Consider the following 18,369-nt stretch of genomic DNA (forward strand, 5'->3'; position numbering starts at 1 on the left):
CTATAATATATAACTAAACTATTGTTGTATGTAAAGTAAATAAGGTTTGTAAAAAGTTTAAGAAGCTTCATTTAAAATTAAATAAAATACACAGCCCTCTGGACCAGAGGCCAGGATCCAAGCAGCATGAGTGCCACTGAAAATAAGCTTGCGTGCCAGCTTCTGCACCCGTGCCATAGGTTGCCTACCCCTGGCTTAGGCACTGAGTTCTCTAGCTGTACTTCCCCTGTTTGCTGACAGAGGGCAGCAGAGTTCCTTCTCTGAGCAGTTTCTGTGTATGGAGTTCTGGGTAAACAGCTGGTGGAGCAGCTATTGGCTGCTCTTTCCCCTCTTCACCAGTGGATGGTGGCGATGAGCCACATAACATCTGTGGTTCAGGCTGCCAGGCTCACACAATGCCTGGGCTGGGAGCTGGGAGCTCTGCTACCAGCTCCAGAGTTCCAGTGCCCTGGTGACTGACACTTGTAAAACAGGTTTCAGAGTAGCAATCCTGTTAGTCTGTATCTGCAAAAAGCACAGGAATACTTGTGGCACCTTAGAGACTAATACATTTATTTGAGCATCAGCTTTCGTGGGATGCATCCGAAGAAGTGGGCTGTAGCCCACGAAAGCTTATGCTCAAATAAATTTGTTACTCTCTAAGGTGCCACAAGTACTTCTGTTCTTTTTACTCATAAAACAGACAAGGTGGGTGAGGCAGGTAATCTCATACTGAACCAACTTTTCTGGCTTTCAAGAGCCAGAGAGCTCCTCAGGGCACAAGACGCTCCAAAGCTTGTCTCTTCCACCATCAGAACTTGATCCAGTAAAAGAGATTACCTCACGCATCTTGTCTGTCTGCTCCTGGGACCAACACAGCTACAACAACTCTCCTGAACTGAGCAAGTTAGATTCTGTTACAGTGGCTGGATCTGAGGTAGAAGCCAAACTCGAACAGCTTAATGGGACAAAATCGGAGGGCCCAGATAATCTTCATCCAAGAATATTAAAGAACTGGCGCATGAAATTGCAAGCCCATTAGCAAGAATTTTTAATGAATCGGTAAACTCAGGGTTTGTACCGTACGACTGGAGAATTGCTAACATAGTTCCTATTTTTAAGAAAGGGAAAAAAGTGATCCGAGTAACTATAGGCCTGTTAGTTTGACATCTGTAGTATATAAGGTCTTGGAAAAAATTTTGAAGGAGAAAGTAGTTAAGGACATCGAGGTCAATGGTAATTGGGACAAATTACAACATGGTTTCACAAAAGGTAGATCATGCCAAACCAACCTGATCTCCTTCTTTGAGAAGGTAACAGATTATTTAGACAAAGGAAATGCAGTAGATCTAATTTACCTCGATTTCAGTAAGGCATTTGACACGGTTCCACATGGGGAATTATTAGTTAAATTGGATAAGATGGGGATCAATATGAAAATTGAAAGGTGGATAAGGATCTGGTTAAAGGGGAGACTACAACGGGTCGTACTGAAGGGTGAACTGTAAGGCTGGAAGGAGGTTACTAGTGGAGTTCCTCAGGGATCAGTTTTGGGACCAATCTTATTTAACCTTTTTATTACTGACCTTGGCACAAAAAGCAGGAATGTGCTAATAAAGTTTGTGGATGACACAAATCTGGGAGGTATTGCTAACACAGAGAAGGACTGGGATATCATACAGGAAGATCTGGATGACCTTGTAAACTGGGGTAATAGTAATAGGATGAAATTTAATAGTGAAAAGTGCAAGGTCATGCATTTAGGGATTAATAATAAGAATTTTAGTTATAAATTGGGACACATCAGTTGGAAGTAACAAAGGAGGAGAAGGACCTCGGAGTATTGGTTGATCACAGGAAGACTATGAGCCTCCAATGTGATATGGCCGTTAAAAAAGCTAATGCGGTTTTAGGATGCATCAGGCGAGGTATTTCCAGCAAAGATAAGGAGGTGTTAGTACCATTATATAAGGCACTGGTGAGACCTCATCTGGAATACTGTGTGCAGTTCTGGTCTCCCATGTTTAAGAAGGATGAATTCAAACTGGAACAGGTGCAGAGACGGGCTACTAGGATGATCCGAGGAATGGAAAACCTGTCTTATGAAAGGAGACTCAAAGAGCTTGGCTTGTTTAGCCTAACCAAAAGAAGGTTGAGGGGGGATATGCTGGCTCTTTATAAATATATCAGAGGGATTAATAGTAGGGAGGGAGAGGAATTATTTAAACTTAGTACCAATGTGGACACAAGAACAAATGGGTATAAACTGGACACTAGGAAGTTTAGACTTGAAATTAGATGAAGGTTTCTAACCATTAGAGGAGTGAAGTTCTGGAACAGCCTTCCAAGGGGAGTAGTGGGGGCAAAAGACATATCTGGCTTTAAGACTAAGCTTGATAAGTTTATGGAAGGGATGGTATGATGGGACAGCCTAATTTTGGCAATTGATCTTTGATTATCAGCAGATAAGTATGCCCAGTGGTCTGTGATGGGATGTTAGATGGGATGGGATCTGAGTTACTGCAGAGAATTCTTTCCTGGGTGCTGGCGGATGAGTCTTGCCCACATGCTCAAGGTTTAACTGATCACCATATTTCGGATCGGGAAGGAATTTTCCTCCAGGGCAGATTGGCAGAGGCCCTGGAGGTTTTTCGCCTTCCTTTCATGGGGCACGGGTCACTTGCTGGAGGATTCTCTGCAGCTTGAGGTCTTCAAACCACAATTTGAAGATTTCAATAACTCAGACATAGTTTAGGGGTTTGTTATAGAAGTGGGTGGGTGAGATTCTGTGGCCTGCTTTGTGCAGGAGGTCAAACTAGATGATCATAATGGTCCCTTCTGACCTTAAAGTCTATGAGTTTATGAATCTATTGGTGCAGACAGCCTGAAAGAAAATTGTACAGGGACTTTTTGGGCTAGACCTGGTCAGAAACTGTTAAATATTTTCCACAAACTTTTAAAGGAACAAATGACTTTCTGAGAAATCTTTAGTTTTTATTTTTTTAAAAAATTCCCTAAACTTTTCAGTTTTCAAAAAATTGAAATGTTTGGTTCTTGCAATTCATTTAAAATGCAACACCTTACTGACATGTTTCCAAAGTAACTTTCATCAGAAAATTTTTGAACAAAGTTTGACCAGCTCCACTGGAGATCAGGGTTCCCTCCTGCCTCACTTGAGCACTGGACCTCTTGCAGCTTGGTGCTTGGTCTATTGTGAGGTCACTGGACCAGATCCACCAAGATATTTAGACTCCTAATTCCCAGGGATTTCCACAGGCGTTCAGGGCCTAAATACCTCTTGAGGCTACAGACTGTCCCACTCTGATTCTTCAGTCCTCCAAAGTGCTCTGCCAAAACCAGGGTAGGAAAAATCTGCTATTTCAAGAGTGAAATGCAAGCAAGAAAACCTTGTCCCAGGTCACAAACCCTATTCTGTTCCCTCTTCAGGTGAGCTCACAATGCCCCAGTGATGTAGGACAGTGCAGTTAATCCTAGGTAACAGGCTGGGAAATGGACAGTGTTAAGGCTGATGGGGGAAACGGACATTGTATCTCTAGTAACTTATCAGTATCTTAAGATGCAGAAGACTGGTTCCAGTGTCAGTCATGGGAGGCAGTGATCTGCCAGCAACAATTCTGCCTGTGGTCAAAGGTGGCAGCTATTAAATGCCCAGTGATGTTATGGGCTGAAGTGTCACCACCTGGAATCTGCTCCCCTCCCATGTGGTTGTGTTACATCCCAGCAGCAATCACAGGCCAGGGGTTAACTGACTTGGGCTCTAAGGTTGGCCAGTCAGAGAGTGATGTGACTCTCTCCTGAAGCTATTGAAGGGAGGCTGACACAGCCCATGCAGAAGAGTTTTAGCAACAAGCAGGCTGTGGAACAGAGACCCTGGAGGACTCTGCAGCACAAATGGCATTTGTAGCTGCTGCTGGTGGTACCTCTTGTGGGGGGGAGAGGCAGAAGTGATGGACTTTCCCTGTGCTGAATTCAGGAAGGATCAGGGACTGGCCAATAAAAAGGGCTATTAGTTGAATTTCCCAGAATGTCTCTGAAAAACCAGTTCTGTCCTGTCTCCAGAGGACCGTGCTTAATACTTCTGAAGTTTATTCAGGATTCATGAAAAGGGGTTCCCTGACCCAGGCGGCGCTCAGGGCTCTGTGCGGGGGGCATGGGGACTCAGGTGGAGTCTCCAGGGCCAAGGTGAAAGCCGTGATCCTCTGCAGAACAGGAAATGGGACACCTGTTTTATGGTTCCCGTCCTGAGGACTGGAGATGCCCCAGAATGACAGGAGGCTGCAGGATGGTTGCTGATGATTCAGTGACAGAAGGAGCAGGAGGGTGCCCAGCCTCTGTCTGTCCTGTGCCTTTGTACCGTGAGCCCCACACTCTGCTCGGAGTCCAGTGGTGTTTGACCCTGGCTAATACTTGGGGATGAAGTGTGTGTGGAAGCCGGATGCACAGTTAAGTTCTGCCCTTCTCCATGAAGGGAGGGAGCAGACTGTGTTGTGGGTGGGGCTGTGATCACCAGCACTGCAGAATGTGTCACATGTTGGGATCTGGGATTTTAATGTTGGTTTTATACCCCTGCAGCCAGCTCCTCCTAGGCAGGGTGTGTACAGACCATGGTGCAGTGTTCAGGCTAGGCTGAGATGGGCCGGAACCATCCTTCCACCTCTCTATGATCTCGGGGCGGTTATGAGAAAATAAAACCCTGATCTGACCTTCCTCTCCCACTACCCTTGGTTTGGGTTCATTTTGCCAAATAGAAGCTGAAATGAGATTGTTGCAAAACCAGGACCACGGCCTTCCCCATTTTGCTCTTCTCTAGTGTTAGGTCCCCTCCTGCACCACTGTTTGTGAGTGACACCAGTTCACGTGGTATCTTTGCACAGGATATCGCATTCTCCCCCAACCGTCTTCCCAAGGTATGAGTCACTTGTATTGTCTTCACCTTGGAGATGCTGTCTCCCTGCAGGGAGAATCGGGCCCCGGTGGCTTTCAGGCGGCTGGGTTTATAGAGGTTTGAGACCCCACAACAACGTTTTGGGCATTGCCCTGTGGTTTAGGTTCAGCGTGCGGCTGGGAAGCTGATTGGGGAGGGGCAGGAAGTGGATGCAGAAGTAACATGTTGCTGGCCCCTCTCCCTCTTCTCATCCCCTCCAGCCACGTGCTGCTAATACTGATCCTGTCCTGTGTCCCCTGGTCGTGCTCCCAGTCCCCTGAGGCAGATCATGGAGACCTGATTTCCCAGAATGCCTGCAATGAGATCTATGGACCCCATGCTGGGCAATACAGGGGGAATGAGCTCTTGAAGCCCAACCCGGCACCACCCTGAGAGGTGCCAGACTTGGAGGGTGGGTTAGAAGAGAAGAGGGCACAGCTGGAGCAGACTGCAGAGGGCACCAGGCTTCCAGCCCCCAGCACCTGGGAAAGGGCTGGCTGAAGGCAAGAGCTTCCTGGATACCCAATGGCCCTTCTGGAGCGAGGAGCAGCCAGAACGGAACCCGCCCTGGGGGACTATTCCCTGCTAGCCTGTGAGCCCAGTTCAGGTGCCCAGGGAGCGGTGGCCCCACCATGCCAATGGAAGAGTTGCTCTGGGGTCATTGACCTCCCCTTTCTGAGCTGCTCTTTGAGGGGCTCTTACGACCAGAGCAGCGGGGCAGAGCGCTTGGATGTGGCCGACCAAAGGCCTTGGCCTGGCCCCTGGGGGCATCCTGGGAGAGGAACATGGTAACAGTGCCGCTGTGCTTCCTGCTTTCCCCTCGACCGGTGCACCTGGCCATGTCCCCTCCCCATCCCTGGAGGCCATGCACACGGCTTTTCCCTCTCTGGGACGGTGGGCTGATCTCTCCTGTGCTGGGTCCCTGCTGGAGTGGGACAGTGACATGGGGGCCATGCTGGCACGGATGGGGGAGCAGTGCACCTGGGAGAGACTCTGCCCTGCTGCAGGGCTGGGACCATGGGCATGGCCGGGGGGCACAGGACGGGTTTATAGAAAATTCAAAAAACAAAGGGAGACAAGTTCTCTCTGATGGATTTTATTATGTCTGTTCCTAAATGGCCCTAAGGGCTGGTCCCTGCTCGATGCCCCAGAGGAAGGCGAAAAACCTCCAGGGTCTCTGGCCAATCTGCCCTGGAGGAAAATTCCTTCCTGACCCCAAACATGGCGATCGGTTTCACCCTGTGCATGCGAGCCAGGACCACAGTGGGGAAAGAACCCACTGGTCACTATGGTTACACACCCTGTCCCAGGCCCCTCCAGGATAGTGCCTGTGTCCCAGCACTAACCCGTCTCCAGGGCTTTCTTCTTTGCTTCCATCCCAGCAGCAACTTTTGAACATTGTGTCTTGAATATTGTCCACGCTGGCTCTTTCCTTCATCAAGCAAAACCAAAGCCACTGATGTCACTCAGAAGTGACAAGCAGGTTCACCACCTCCTAATAAAGACGAATCCCCTGACATCTGCCATCCCCCTCACATCCTCTTAGCTCCTGAGATGTCTGATCAGCTGTAACAAACCCTTTGGCACAACATAAGTTACAATCAGCGCTACAAAATTGCTATGCTCATTTCTTAGACTTCCCAAATGCTGCTTACCTCTCCTCAGAGCCAATCCTGTTGCTTTATTGAATGAAGGGACTTTCATATTTTGAGATCCAATCGTCCTTTAAGGTGTTGAATCTGTTCAGCTCCATTCCTATTCCTTTGTACTCAAATCCTGAGCATCTGTAACTCTCTCCTCCTGAAAAGACAAATCCATTTGGTAATAAGAGAATCCTAAATGCTCACCTCCTTGTCAGTGATGGTCTGCTGCATTGTGGGTTTGAAACGTGAAGGTGATAAGTGATTGTCTTCCCATTCTAGACAAGGAATGCAACTTTTTGCAGGTCTGGCAACATGCGTTTGTTTGTTCTGCAGTAATATGACTGCTTATAATCCTCCCAGGAGATCAGATCAGCTGCATTTCTTTCACCTGAAGGGAAACCAGATCCATCAATTTCTCCATTATGAGGTGAGTTCCTTACCTCTTGGTAACAGGGATGAGTTTTGCTTGTTTCCTTTCTGTAGATATCCCAGATCTTCTAGCAACTTCCTCCAGTTTTCACACCCTCAATGTTCAACTCATCTGAATTTCTCTCATCTGAAAGTATGAGAATCTATTCATTTCCACTTGAATGTTAAAGAAAGGTGCTTTATTTTCCCTCTTACCAACTGACATGCCTGGTTCAGCTAGTGGGATTTGCATTAATCCCTTCTAGAACACAACAGCCCTCTGGTATCCTTCCATCTGGAGATGCAATGTGAGCTAGTTTTTTGGTCTGCAAGTGTTGCTTTAGCACCAGATTCATTTAGAACCAGGGAAACTTAAATGCTTACCTCCATGTCTGTGATGTTCTGCTGACTTGATTCAGATTTGCGACTAGCTGAACTATTTGAAGTGGCTTTTTTTGTCTGTTATTTCAAGGGAATAAAAAAAGCATTTTGTCACTGGAGTCCTCAATGGATTGAGCAGCTGGCAAGTCCATGTTGCTTTGTCTTGAGTCTGCTTTTGACACTCTCCCCATGACAAGTAAGGTCATCCACAGTTTTTCTCCCTGAAAGCAAAATCCACACCACTTCATGTACACATGGATGTTTGGAGACTGGTATTTCTTACCTCCTTGCCCAGGACAGCCATGCCACTGAGCCTCACTTCTCCTTAGTAGGAATGACCACCTGGTCTCTTCATATCTCAGAAGAGCAAAACCTGCAATCAATGTTTGACAGATTTATTTATTATTACTCATTGCCAGCATTGAAGAGTCATCAATGGAGAAGGTTCCTTAGCATCCAAATCATTAGGCTTCTAGAGACCTTTCAGTGCTCACCTACTTGTCAGTCATGTTCCACCGCAAGGCTTTGATTCTTAGCGGTACAGCCAGCTACGCTGGTTAAAACCTAAAGCTTATAAATGGCTGCTTGCCTTTTTCTGAACTAGAAGTAAAAGTAAAAGAAGCTTTTCTTTCCTCTGGCCAGGGATCCTTACCTGTCTTTTTTTCTTAAATTCAGCAGCCTCTTATCATCCTCCCTTGAATGGTAAGACCTTCATTTCCCCTGAAAATAGAAACAGAGCCTTTAAGTCCTGCCCCCGTGCTTTGAGGAGGTGCGTTCCTTACCTCTTGATAGAAATGATCAGTTCCACTTAATTCTTGACATCTGAAAAAGAAGCAACAATGATCAATTAGGCACAACTAGAATCAGCTGGACAACTCCTCTCTGCAAATGGAAGAGCAGGCTCAATGCTCATCTTCACACTCTGGTTAGTTGCACTTGTTCTTTGAAATAACATCCCTGTTACATCCTTTTAGGAACAACCAATGGCCTTCTCTGGGAAAGGAAAAAGGAACAAAGATCATCATCTTTGGTTAGAATTACCAACTACTTTCCTTTCATCTGAACAGGTAGCTCCCATTTTAGTGCTTTATTCAGTACAGCAACTTCTCATGCTCTTTAGAGAGATGAAGATTTCCTCAGTTACCTTCCTTCCACCTGAAAGGATGACCAGAACCATTGACTATTATGGGAATGGTGAATTGTATTTCTTACCTCCTTAAAAGGATGGATCCCCTAATTCCTTCCTGTAAACGACAGCCATGTGTCATCCTTGCATCTCGAAATATGACCTCCTGCAAAGATCAATGTTTGACAGACCATATTTTTGTCAGGCAACAAATGTAAATGAATTGTCATTGGATTCATTTTGTAACAGGGAGTATAAATGCACACCTTCTGGTGCATTCTATACCTCTTGATAAAAAGGGAAACTGTTCCTACTTCTGACGGACAAGCTGCATTTCTTTCACCTGAAGGGAAACCAGATCCATCAATTTCTCCATTATAAGGTGAGTTCCTTACCTCTTGGTAGCAGTGATGAGTTTCGCTTGTTTCCTTTCTGTAGATATCCCAGATCTTCTAGCAGCTTCCTCAAGTTTTCACACCCTCAATGTTCAACTCATCTGAATTTCTCTCATCTGAAAGTATGAGAATCTATTCATTTCCACTTGAATGTTAAAGAAAGGTGCTTTATTTTCCCTCTTACCAACTGACATGCCTGGTTCAGCTAGTGGGATTTGCATTAATCCCTTCTAGAACACAACAGCCCTCTGGTATCCTTCCATCTGGAGATGCAATGTGAGCTAGTTTTTTGGTCTGCAAGTGTTGCTTTAGCACCAGATTCATTTAGAACCAGGGAAACTTAAATGCTTACCTCCATGTCTGTGATGTTCTGCTGACTTGATTCAGATTTGCGACTAGCTGGAATATTTGAAGTGGCTTTTTTTGTCTGTTATTTCAAGGGAATAAAAAAAGCATTTTGTCACTGGAGTCCTCAATGGATTGAGCAGTTGGCAAGTCCATGTTGCTTTATCCTGTGTCTGCTTTTGACACTCTCCCCATGACAAGTAAGGTCATCCACAGTTTTTCTCCCTGAAAGCAAAATCCACACCACTTCATGTACACATGGATGTTTGGAGACTGGTATTTCTTACCTCCTTGCCCGGGACAGCCACGCCATTGAGCCTCACTTCTCCCTGATAGGAATGGCCAACTCGTCTGTTCATATCTCAGAGCAAAACCTGCAATCAATGTTTGACAGATTTATTTATTATTACTCATTGCCAGCATTGAAGAGTCATCAATGGAGAAGGTTCCTTAGCATCCAGATCATTGGGCTTCTAGAGACCTTTCAGTGCTCACCTACTTGTCAGTCATGTTCTACCGCAAGGCTTTGATTCTTAGCGGTACAGCCAGCTACACTGGTTAAAACCTAAAGCTTATAAATGGCTGCTTGCCTTTTTCTGAACTAGAAGTAAAAGTAAAAGAAGCTTTTCTTTCCTCTGGCCAGGGATCCTTACCTGTCTTTTTTTCTTAAATTCAGCAGCCTCTTATCATCCTCCCTTGAATGGTAAGACCTTCCTTTCACCTGAAAATAGAAACAGAGCCTTTAATTCCTGCCCCCATGCTGTGAGGAGGTGCATTCCTTACCTCTTCATAGAAATGATCAGTTCCACTCAGTTCTTGGCATCTGAAAAATAAGCAACAATGATCAATTAGGCACAAATAGAATCAGCTGGACAACTCCTCTCTGCAAATGGAAGAGCAGGCTCAATGCTCATCTTCACACTCTGGTTAGTTGCACTTGTTCTTTGAAATAACATCCCTCCTACATCCTTGTAGGAACAACCAATGGCCTTCTCTGGGAAGGAAAAAGGGACAAAGATCATCATCTTTGGTTAGAATTACCAACTACTTTCCTTTCATCTGAACAGGTAGCTCCCATTTTTAGTGCTTTATTCAGTACAGCAACTTCTCGTGCTCTTTAGAGAGATGAAGATTTCCTCAGTTACCTTCCTTCCACCTGAAAGGATGACCAGAACCATTGACTATTATGGGAATGGTGTATTGTATTTCTTACCTCCTTAAAAGGATGGATCCGCTAATTCCTTCCTGTAAAGTACAGCCATGTGTCATCCTTGCATCTCAAAATATGACCTCCTGCAAAGATCAATGTTTGACAGACCATATTTTGTCAGGCAACAAATGTACATGAATTGTCATTGGATTCATTTTGTAACAGGGAGTATAAATGCAGGGAGTAGGAACACCTTCTGATGCATTCCTTACCTCTTGATAGCAAGAGAAACTGTTCCTACTTCTGACGGACAAGCTGCATTTCTTTCACCTGAAGGGAAACCAGATCCATTGTCATTGGATTCATTTTGTAACAGGGAGTATAAATGCACATCTTCTGCATGATGAATTGCTGGATTGGTTTATCTCTCTCTCTCCATACAATCAGCTGTACTGCTAAAAATCTAGTAGGTATAAGTGGTTTCCTTATTCTTGATTGGAACAAGTCAATCCTTTTGTAACTTCAGAAGCTTTGGTTATGTATCTTGCTTTATTCTTATGAAACTGCTTGTAGCCTTTGACAGCAAAGGATAGATTCACTTCCTTCACCTGAAAACGCTCAGATTGGTTAAGTATCAGAGGGGTAGCCGTGTTAGTCTGGATCTGTAAAAGCAACAAAGAATCCTGTGGCACCTTATAGACTAACAGATTGGTTAGTTTCCACTCCATTGCTAGGAGAAGGTGCATTCCTATTACTTAACTGGTACAATATGAACTTCTGACCGACAAGCTGCAGTGATCAAATCAACAGGAATAAGACCAATTGCAATGTAATCTCTTGAAAGGTAAGAACCAAGCTGATGCCAGCTCTCAGCTATGGTCACTTGTACCCTTTCCTTTTTGAATTGTACAAATACCTGCATTGTTAACCCCTAGTAGTTACATCCTGACAAAGGCAATCGGGATTCTAACTGATGCTAAAGAAATCAGTCCAGGTTCTTACCCCCATCCACTTCTTCCATGCTTCTCCTTTCTCTTCTCTTCTAGCCTCTTTGCCCACTCCTTTTCCATGTCTCTCCCCTCACCCATTTCCCGTCCCTCTTTCTTCTCTGTACCTTCCTCAGTTCCCTGGTTCTTCTTTCTCACTAACTTCTTCCATTTCCCCCCACCCCCTCCCTTATCAGTACCTCCTCCCTCCCCCGCCCAGCCTTGTCCCTGCCTTGTTTCCTTCCTCCTTACAAGAATACTTTCCTTCATCCTTCTGTGTCTCACGTTCCCTTCTTTAGCAATGGAAGCAGATTGGTCCCAGAAGGCCCTGCTCCATCACTCTGGTCCCTGTACTCAGACCCACAAGCAGCAGCCATGTGCTCTGGGCGACAGCCTGGTGTGAAATGCTGCGGCCCCTGGGGGCTGACCCAACAATCTCTGCATCACAACAGAGTCGCGGGTCATCACCACCTTGTCATTTGGGCAAAGTGACCTGCCCCAGGGCCCTCCAGGGGAGCTGTAGGGGGAAGGCTCTTGGTGACTCTAAACTCTCAAATGAGTCAAATTACACTTCAGATCTGGAGTCACCAGCTGGGGCTGTTTGTGACAGTGAATTCCAGGGTCATGAACGGCTCCTTTCCCTGTGGTTTGGTTGGAGTGGGATTTATGCAGCCCTCACCTATGAAAACTTACATCCCTAGTTCCCCCTCCCTGTCCCCACCTCTGTTTTTCTAGGTTACCATCCCTACGGTGGAATGTTCCACTTCCATCACAATGGGCCAATTCTGAGCAGTGCTGAGCTACTGCAACTCCCTCTGAAACCAGTGAGAGCTGCAAGTGCCCAGCCCCTGTCAGGACTAACCCTGTTTGCTGCATTTCATGGCACCGGGCTGTCCTCCATCTTGTGGTCTAGGCTGATTGCTGCAGACCCACCCGGGGACTGACAGCCAGCGCCTCCTGTGCAGGGGAGTCCAGGCAGGGATTTCAGTGTTAGCTGGAGATGGGAGATACCAGAACCATCACTCCACCCTTCCATGATCGCTGGGGGCTCTGATAAAAGGACACCTGTTATTGGCTGTGTGGGCCCATACGTTGTCCTGGCTCTGGCCAGGTAGCTGGCCCAGCAGACCTCAGTCAAACTGCCCAAAACACAACAGACTCATTCGGTGGCAAAGGCGCTTGGCCGGGTTTGTTGTTGACAAAGCACTTGTACTAGCACCCCATAGACTCTGCATAGACACCAGCTCAGTCCGCAGTGGGACTCCCATTGGCCAGATGTACCTTCTGTGACCCTCTTTATACACTAATACAAACAAGTTGTGTATTACCCCTCTCATGTGCTTACTTACCACCCTACACCCTGGACCTGTTAGAACAATCGAGTCAAATAGGTAGCACTGTGTACACTTATTCTCGTATTTAGAGCTGTAGTCCTAGAACTGAAGGCCAGAAGGGACCACAGATCATCTAATCTGACCTTCTGGATATCACAGGCCACTAAACAGCACCCTGAACCCCCACACTTAGCTCTGGGCCAAGAAACAGAACCCCGGTCATAACCATAGTAACCTTGAAGATGAAGGATCTGGTGCTGTGCTTGTGCAAAGCACAAGGAGAACGTGCCAGGGCAGTTTCCCCCTTCCCTGGTTCACCTGCTTTAGGCTCCAAGCTCCAAGCTCCCAGCCATCACCACTGTTGGGGAGAGACTGTCTTCCCCTCACACACACTCCTCCTTGAGTTGGGTTTGGTCCTGCGTTGAGCAGGGGGTTGGACTAGATACCTCCTGAGGTCCCTTCCAACCCTGAGATTCTATGATTCTATGATTGACTGGCATGTTATGACTGCAAAGCCCCCTGATTTACACTTTGATATTCTCCACAACCCAGCCTCCTTTCTCTCACTAGGCTATGCCCAGGGTAGTGCCTGCACTTACAAGTTACCAAACAGCTCTTTCGAAGTAAGCGCCTATGAGCATTACAAAGAAAACATTAACAACACTAAAGGAACCAACCCCCATGCTAAGAGGTTTACCAGAGGTCATCCCACCTTCAGTCTTGGGCGCTGGTAGTGGCCAGTCCTTCCAAACCCACAACTGGGTTTTCCCCATGGAAGAGTGTGGGTGCGGGGGGTAGAGAGAAGGTGCATTCCTTACCTCTTGATAGCAAGAGAAACTGTTCCTACTTCTGACGGACAAGCTGCATTTCTTTCACCTGAAGGAAAACCAGATCCATCAATTTCTCCATTATAAGGTGAGTTCCTTACCTCTTGGTAGCAGTGATGAGTTTTGCTTCTTTCCTTTCTGTAGATATCCCAGATCTTCTAGCAACTTCCTGAAGTTTTCACACCCTCAACGTTCAAATCGGCTGCATTTCTCTCATCTGAGAATCTGTTCATTGCCACTTGAATGTTAAGAGGGGGAAAAAAGTGCATTTCTTTACCAACTGATATGCCTGGTTCAGCTAGTTGGATTTGCATTAATTCCTTCTAGAACACAACAGCCCTCTGGTCTCCTTCCATCTGGAGATGCAACGTGACCTATTTATTTGGTCTGCAAGTTTTGCTTTAGCACCAGATTCATTTGTCAACCAGGGAAACTTAAATGCTTACCTCCATGTCTGATGGTCTGCTGACTTGATTCAGATTTGCGACTAGCTGGAATATTTGAAGTGGCTTTTTTTGTTTGTGTATTTTTCCTTTAAAATAACAGCATCTTGTCACTGGAGTCCTCAATAGATCGAGCAGCTGGCAAGTCCATGTTATTTGTCCTGAGTCTGCTTTTGACACTCTCCCCATGACAAGTAAGGTCATCCACAGTTTCTCCCTGAAAGCAAAATCCACACCACTTCATGTACACATGGATGTTTGGAGACTGGTATTTCTTACCTCCTTGCCCGGGACAGCCACGCCACTTAGCCTCACTTCTCCCTGGTAGGAATGGCCACCTGGTCTGTTCATATCTTAGAGCAAAACCTGCAATCAATGTTTGACAGATTTATTTATTATTACTTATTACCAGCTATGAAGAGTCATCAGTGGAGAAGGTTCCTTAGCATCCAGATCATTAGGCTCCTAGAGACCTTTCAGTGCTCACCTACTTGTCAGTCATGTTCCACCGCAAGGCTTTGATTCTTAGCGGTACAGCCAGCTACACTGGTTAAAACCTGAAGCATATAAATGGCTGCTTGACTTTTTCTGAACTAGAAGTAAAAGATGCTTTTCTTTCCTCTGGCCAGGGATCCTTACCTGTCTTTTTTTCTTCAATTCAGCAGCCTCTTATCATCCTCCCTTGAATGGTAAGACCTTCATTTCCCCTGAAAATAGAAACAGAGCCTTTAAGTCCTGCCCCCGTGCTGTGAGGAGGTGCATTCCTTACCTCTTCATAGAAATGATCAGTTCCACTTAGTTCTTGACATCTGAAAAATAAGCAACAATGATCAATTAGGCACAACTAGAATCAGCTGGACAACTCCTCTCTGCAAATGCAAGAGCAGGCTCAATGCTCATCTTCACACTCTGGTTAGTTGCACTTGTTCTTTGAAATAACTTCCCTGTTCCATCCTTGTAGGAACAACCAATGGCCTTCTCTGGGAAGGAAAAAGGAACAAAGATCATCATCTTTGGTTAGAATTACCAACTACTTTCCTTTCATCTGAACAGGTAGCTCCCATTTTTAGTGCTTTATTCAGTACAGAAACTTCTCATGCTTTTAGAGAGATGAAAATTTCCTCAGTTACCTTCCTTCCACCTGAAAGTATGACCAGAACCATTGACTATTATGGGAATGGTGTATTGTATTACTTACCTCCTTAAAAGGATGGATCCGCTAATTCCTTCCTGTAAACTACAGCCATGTGTCATCCTCGAAATATGACCTCCTGCAAAGATCAATGTTTGACAGACCATATTTTTGTCAGGCAACAAATGTAAATGAATTGTCATTGGGATTCATTTTGTAACAGGGAGTATAAATGCACACCTTCTGCGTGATTAATTGCTGGATCGGTTTCTCTCTTTCTCTCCATACAATCAGCTGTACTGTTAAAAATCTAGTAGGTATAAGTGGTTTCCTTATTCTTCTTTGTAACAAGTCAATACTTCTGTAACCTCAGAAGCTTTGGTTATGTATCTTGCTTTATTCTTATGAAACTGCTTGTAGCCTTTGACAGCAAAGGCTAGATTCACTTCCTTCCCCTGAAAGTACACTCAGATTGGTTAGTTTCCACTCCATTGCTAGGAGAAGGTGCATTCCTTACCTCTTGATAGGAACAGGTTCTCTTACTACTTCTGACAGACAAGCTACAGTGATCAGATCAACAGAAATAAGAGATTACGTTGCATTTGGTCCTGAAAGGTAAGAGCCAAGCTGATGCCAGCTCTCAGCTATGGCGAATTGTACCCTTTCCATTTTGAATTGTACAAATCTCTGCATTGTTAACCCCTAGTAGTTACAACTGGCTGCTTTGACCATATCCTGACAAAGGCAATTGTGATTCTACCTGATGCTAAAGAAATCCGTCTGTGTTCTTACCCCATCCACTTCTGTGCTGCTTCTTTCTCTTCTCTATTAACTTCTTTGCCCACTCCTTTTTTGTCTCCTCTCCCATTCCCCTTAGTTCCCTGGTGTTTCTCACTAACTTCTTTGATTTCCCCCACACACACCCTCTCCTCCCTTATCAATACCTCATCCCTCCCCCCCGCCTTGTTTCCTTCCTCCTTACAAGAATACTTTCCTTTATCCTTCTGTGTCTCACGTTCCCTTCTTTAGCAATGGAATCCAGTTGGTCCCAGAAGGCCCTGGCCATCACCCTGATCCCTGTACTCAGACCCACAGGCAGCAGCCATGTGCTCTGGGCAACAGCCTGGTGTGAAATGCTGCAGCCCCTGGGGGCTGACCCAACAATCACTGCATCACAACAGTGTCACAGGTGGTCATCACCTTGTCATTTGGGCAAAGTGACCTGCTTCATCCCCTCCCCCCCCCCCCACCAGGGGAGCTGTAGTGGGAAGGCTCTGGCTGCTTCTAAACTCTCAAATGAGTCAAATTACACTCCAGATCTGGAGTCACCAGCTGGGGCTGTTTGTGACAGTGAATTCCAGGGTCATGAACGGCTCCTTTCCCTTACGCAGCCCTCACCTATAGGGTGACCCGATATCCCTATAAAATCGGGACAATCCTGATTTTTGGGTCTTTTTCTTATATAGGCTCCTATTTACCCCCCACCCCACTCCCTGTCCAATTCTTCACATTTGTTGTCTGGTCACCCTACTCACCTGTCTCCACCTCTCTGTCTAGGTCACCACGCCTACGGTGGAATGTTCCACTTCCATCACAATGAGCCAGTTCTGAACAGTGCTGAGCTCCTGCATCTCCCTCTGAAACCAGTGGGAGCTGCAGGTGGGGTGACCAGATGTCCTGATTTTTATAGGGAAAGTCCTGATTGTTGGGTCTTTTTCTTATATAGGCTCCTATTACCCCACCACACCCTGTCCCGATTTTTCTCACTTGCTGTCTGGTCACCCTAGCTGCAGGTGCCCAGCCTCTCTCAGGACTAACCCTGTTGGCTGCATTTCATGGCACCGTGCTGTCCTCCATCTTGTGTTCTAGGCTTATTGCTGCAGACCCACCTGGGGACTGACAGCCAGCGACTCCTGTGCAGGGGAGTCCAGGCAGGGATTTCAGTGTTAGCTGGAGATGGGCAGATACCAGAACCATCACTCCACCCTTCCATGGTCCCTGGGGGCCCTGATAAAAGGACACCTGTTATTGGCTGTGTGGGCCCATACGTTGTCCTGGCTCTGGCCAGGTAGCTGCCCCAGCAGACCTCAGTCAAACTGCCCAAAAGACAACAGACTCATTCGGTGTCAAAGGCTCTTGGCCAGGTTTGTTGTTGACAAAGCACTTGTACTAGCACCCCGTACACTCTGCATAGACACTAGGAGATGTACGCCCATGAGAATGGACCAGCTCAGTCAGCAGTGGGACTTTCCACTGCCCTCTTGGCCAGATGTACCTTCTGTGACCCCTCTTTTATACCCTGATACAAACAAGTTGTGTATTGCCCTTCTCATGTGCTTAGTTACCACCCTACACCCTGAACCTGTTGGTTCGAACCCTAGGAGGGGTCAGTGTGTCCATCTTCGGGGAGTGTATTTCTTCTATAACTCTGTAGCGAGATATTCTCGTACTACCCTTCTGGACTGTGTTTAGTGACTAGCTGGTGCCTAGTATTTATTAGGAGTGTCTCTGTTTTAGCAACACCTGCCCCATCCTTACCAAGTTCATGTACTGGACAATGATGTTGTAAGCAGGGCCTGACTCTGGCTGATGTTTGGTTCAGGCCTCATCTAGTACCAGGCTCTGTGTTTCAGGCTCTTTCTGCTACAACCCCCGTATCCAAACCACCCCAGGTTTGGCCTTGGTTTTCCCAGCAGATGAGTTTGCAAAACCAAGACCTGAACCATCTCCCCTTCTGTTCTGCTGTAGTGTTAGGGGCTCTGCAGCCTTGTTTGTGAGTGACCCCCCCACCACCCCACCCCTGTAACTTCAGTTGATCTGTTGTTCATCCTGACCTCCTGATTTCCACTTGGCGACACTCTTACCCTGCACTCAGCATCAAGCCCCAACCCTGCTGGCCTGAAGCTTTCAGGAGGTTGGGTTTATAGAGTTTGCCAGTGAGCAAAGAGTCAGAGCTGCAAATTAATTCCACTGCAACAGTTTGTACTTCACTGGGTGGTTTGGGTTCAGTCTGTGACGGTGTAAGAACAATGTCTGTGAGAAGTAGAGACGTGTCCACAGGAAGTGGAGATGAAATAGTTGTTTAGCCATGTTGTAGAGGGGAGGTTAATGAGAGCTAGAACTGAAGGGAAGGGAGAGGGGAAGACAGATCTCTCCATGGTCTCAGATTATCTCCCTCAGAAACATAATTCCATAAAACATAAGCAGGCAAGAAGACAGAATTTAGCAAAACACCACTTCTGCTAGTTCAGGATGTGCCCCAGTGTTCCTTATGA

The 18,369-nt window shown here is 46.2% G+C and overlaps 2 long non-coding RNA genes across 10 annotated transcripts; both read right to left on the reverse strand.

The window, feature by feature from the left end:
* Positions 1-6,004: 6,004 nt before the first annotated feature.
* Positions 6,005-15,178, reverse strand: LOC120384390. Of its 9 annotated transcripts, XR_005588830.1 has the most exons (7): positions 15,161-15,171; positions 14,732-14,771; positions 14,602-14,669; positions 7,640-7,729; positions 7,360-7,434; positions 7,008-7,123; positions 6,005-6,724 (listed from the first exon to the last, which is right to left on the reverse strand). It is a non-coding gene; the product is annotated as an uncharacterized LOC120384390 (long non-coding RNA). The 9 variants fall into 9 exon arrangements; XR_005588829.1 differs by having other exon boundaries at positions 14,602-14,771; positions 15,161-15,178; XR_005588833.1 differs by lacking the exons at positions 14,602-14,669; positions 14,732-14,771; positions 15,161-15,171 and adding exons at positions 9,876-10,045; positions 10,436-10,472.
* On the reverse strand, positions 10,491-14,043 carry LOC120384405. The gene is made up of 4 exons (XR_005588860.1): positions 13,966-14,043; positions 13,621-13,757; positions 10,645-11,034; positions 10,491-10,515 (listed from the first exon to the last, which is right to left on the reverse strand). It is a non-coding gene; the product is annotated as an uncharacterized LOC120384405 (long non-coding RNA).
* Positions 15,179-18,369: the final 3,191 nt, after the last annotated feature.

The sequence above is a fragment of the Mauremys reevesii genome, linkage group 16, assembly GCF_016161935.1.
Source record: "Mauremys reevesii isolate NIE-2019 linkage group 16, ASM1616193v1, whole genome shotgun sequence".
Lineage (NCBI taxonomy): Eukaryota > Metazoa > Chordata > Testudines > Geoemydidae > Mauremys > Mauremys reevesii.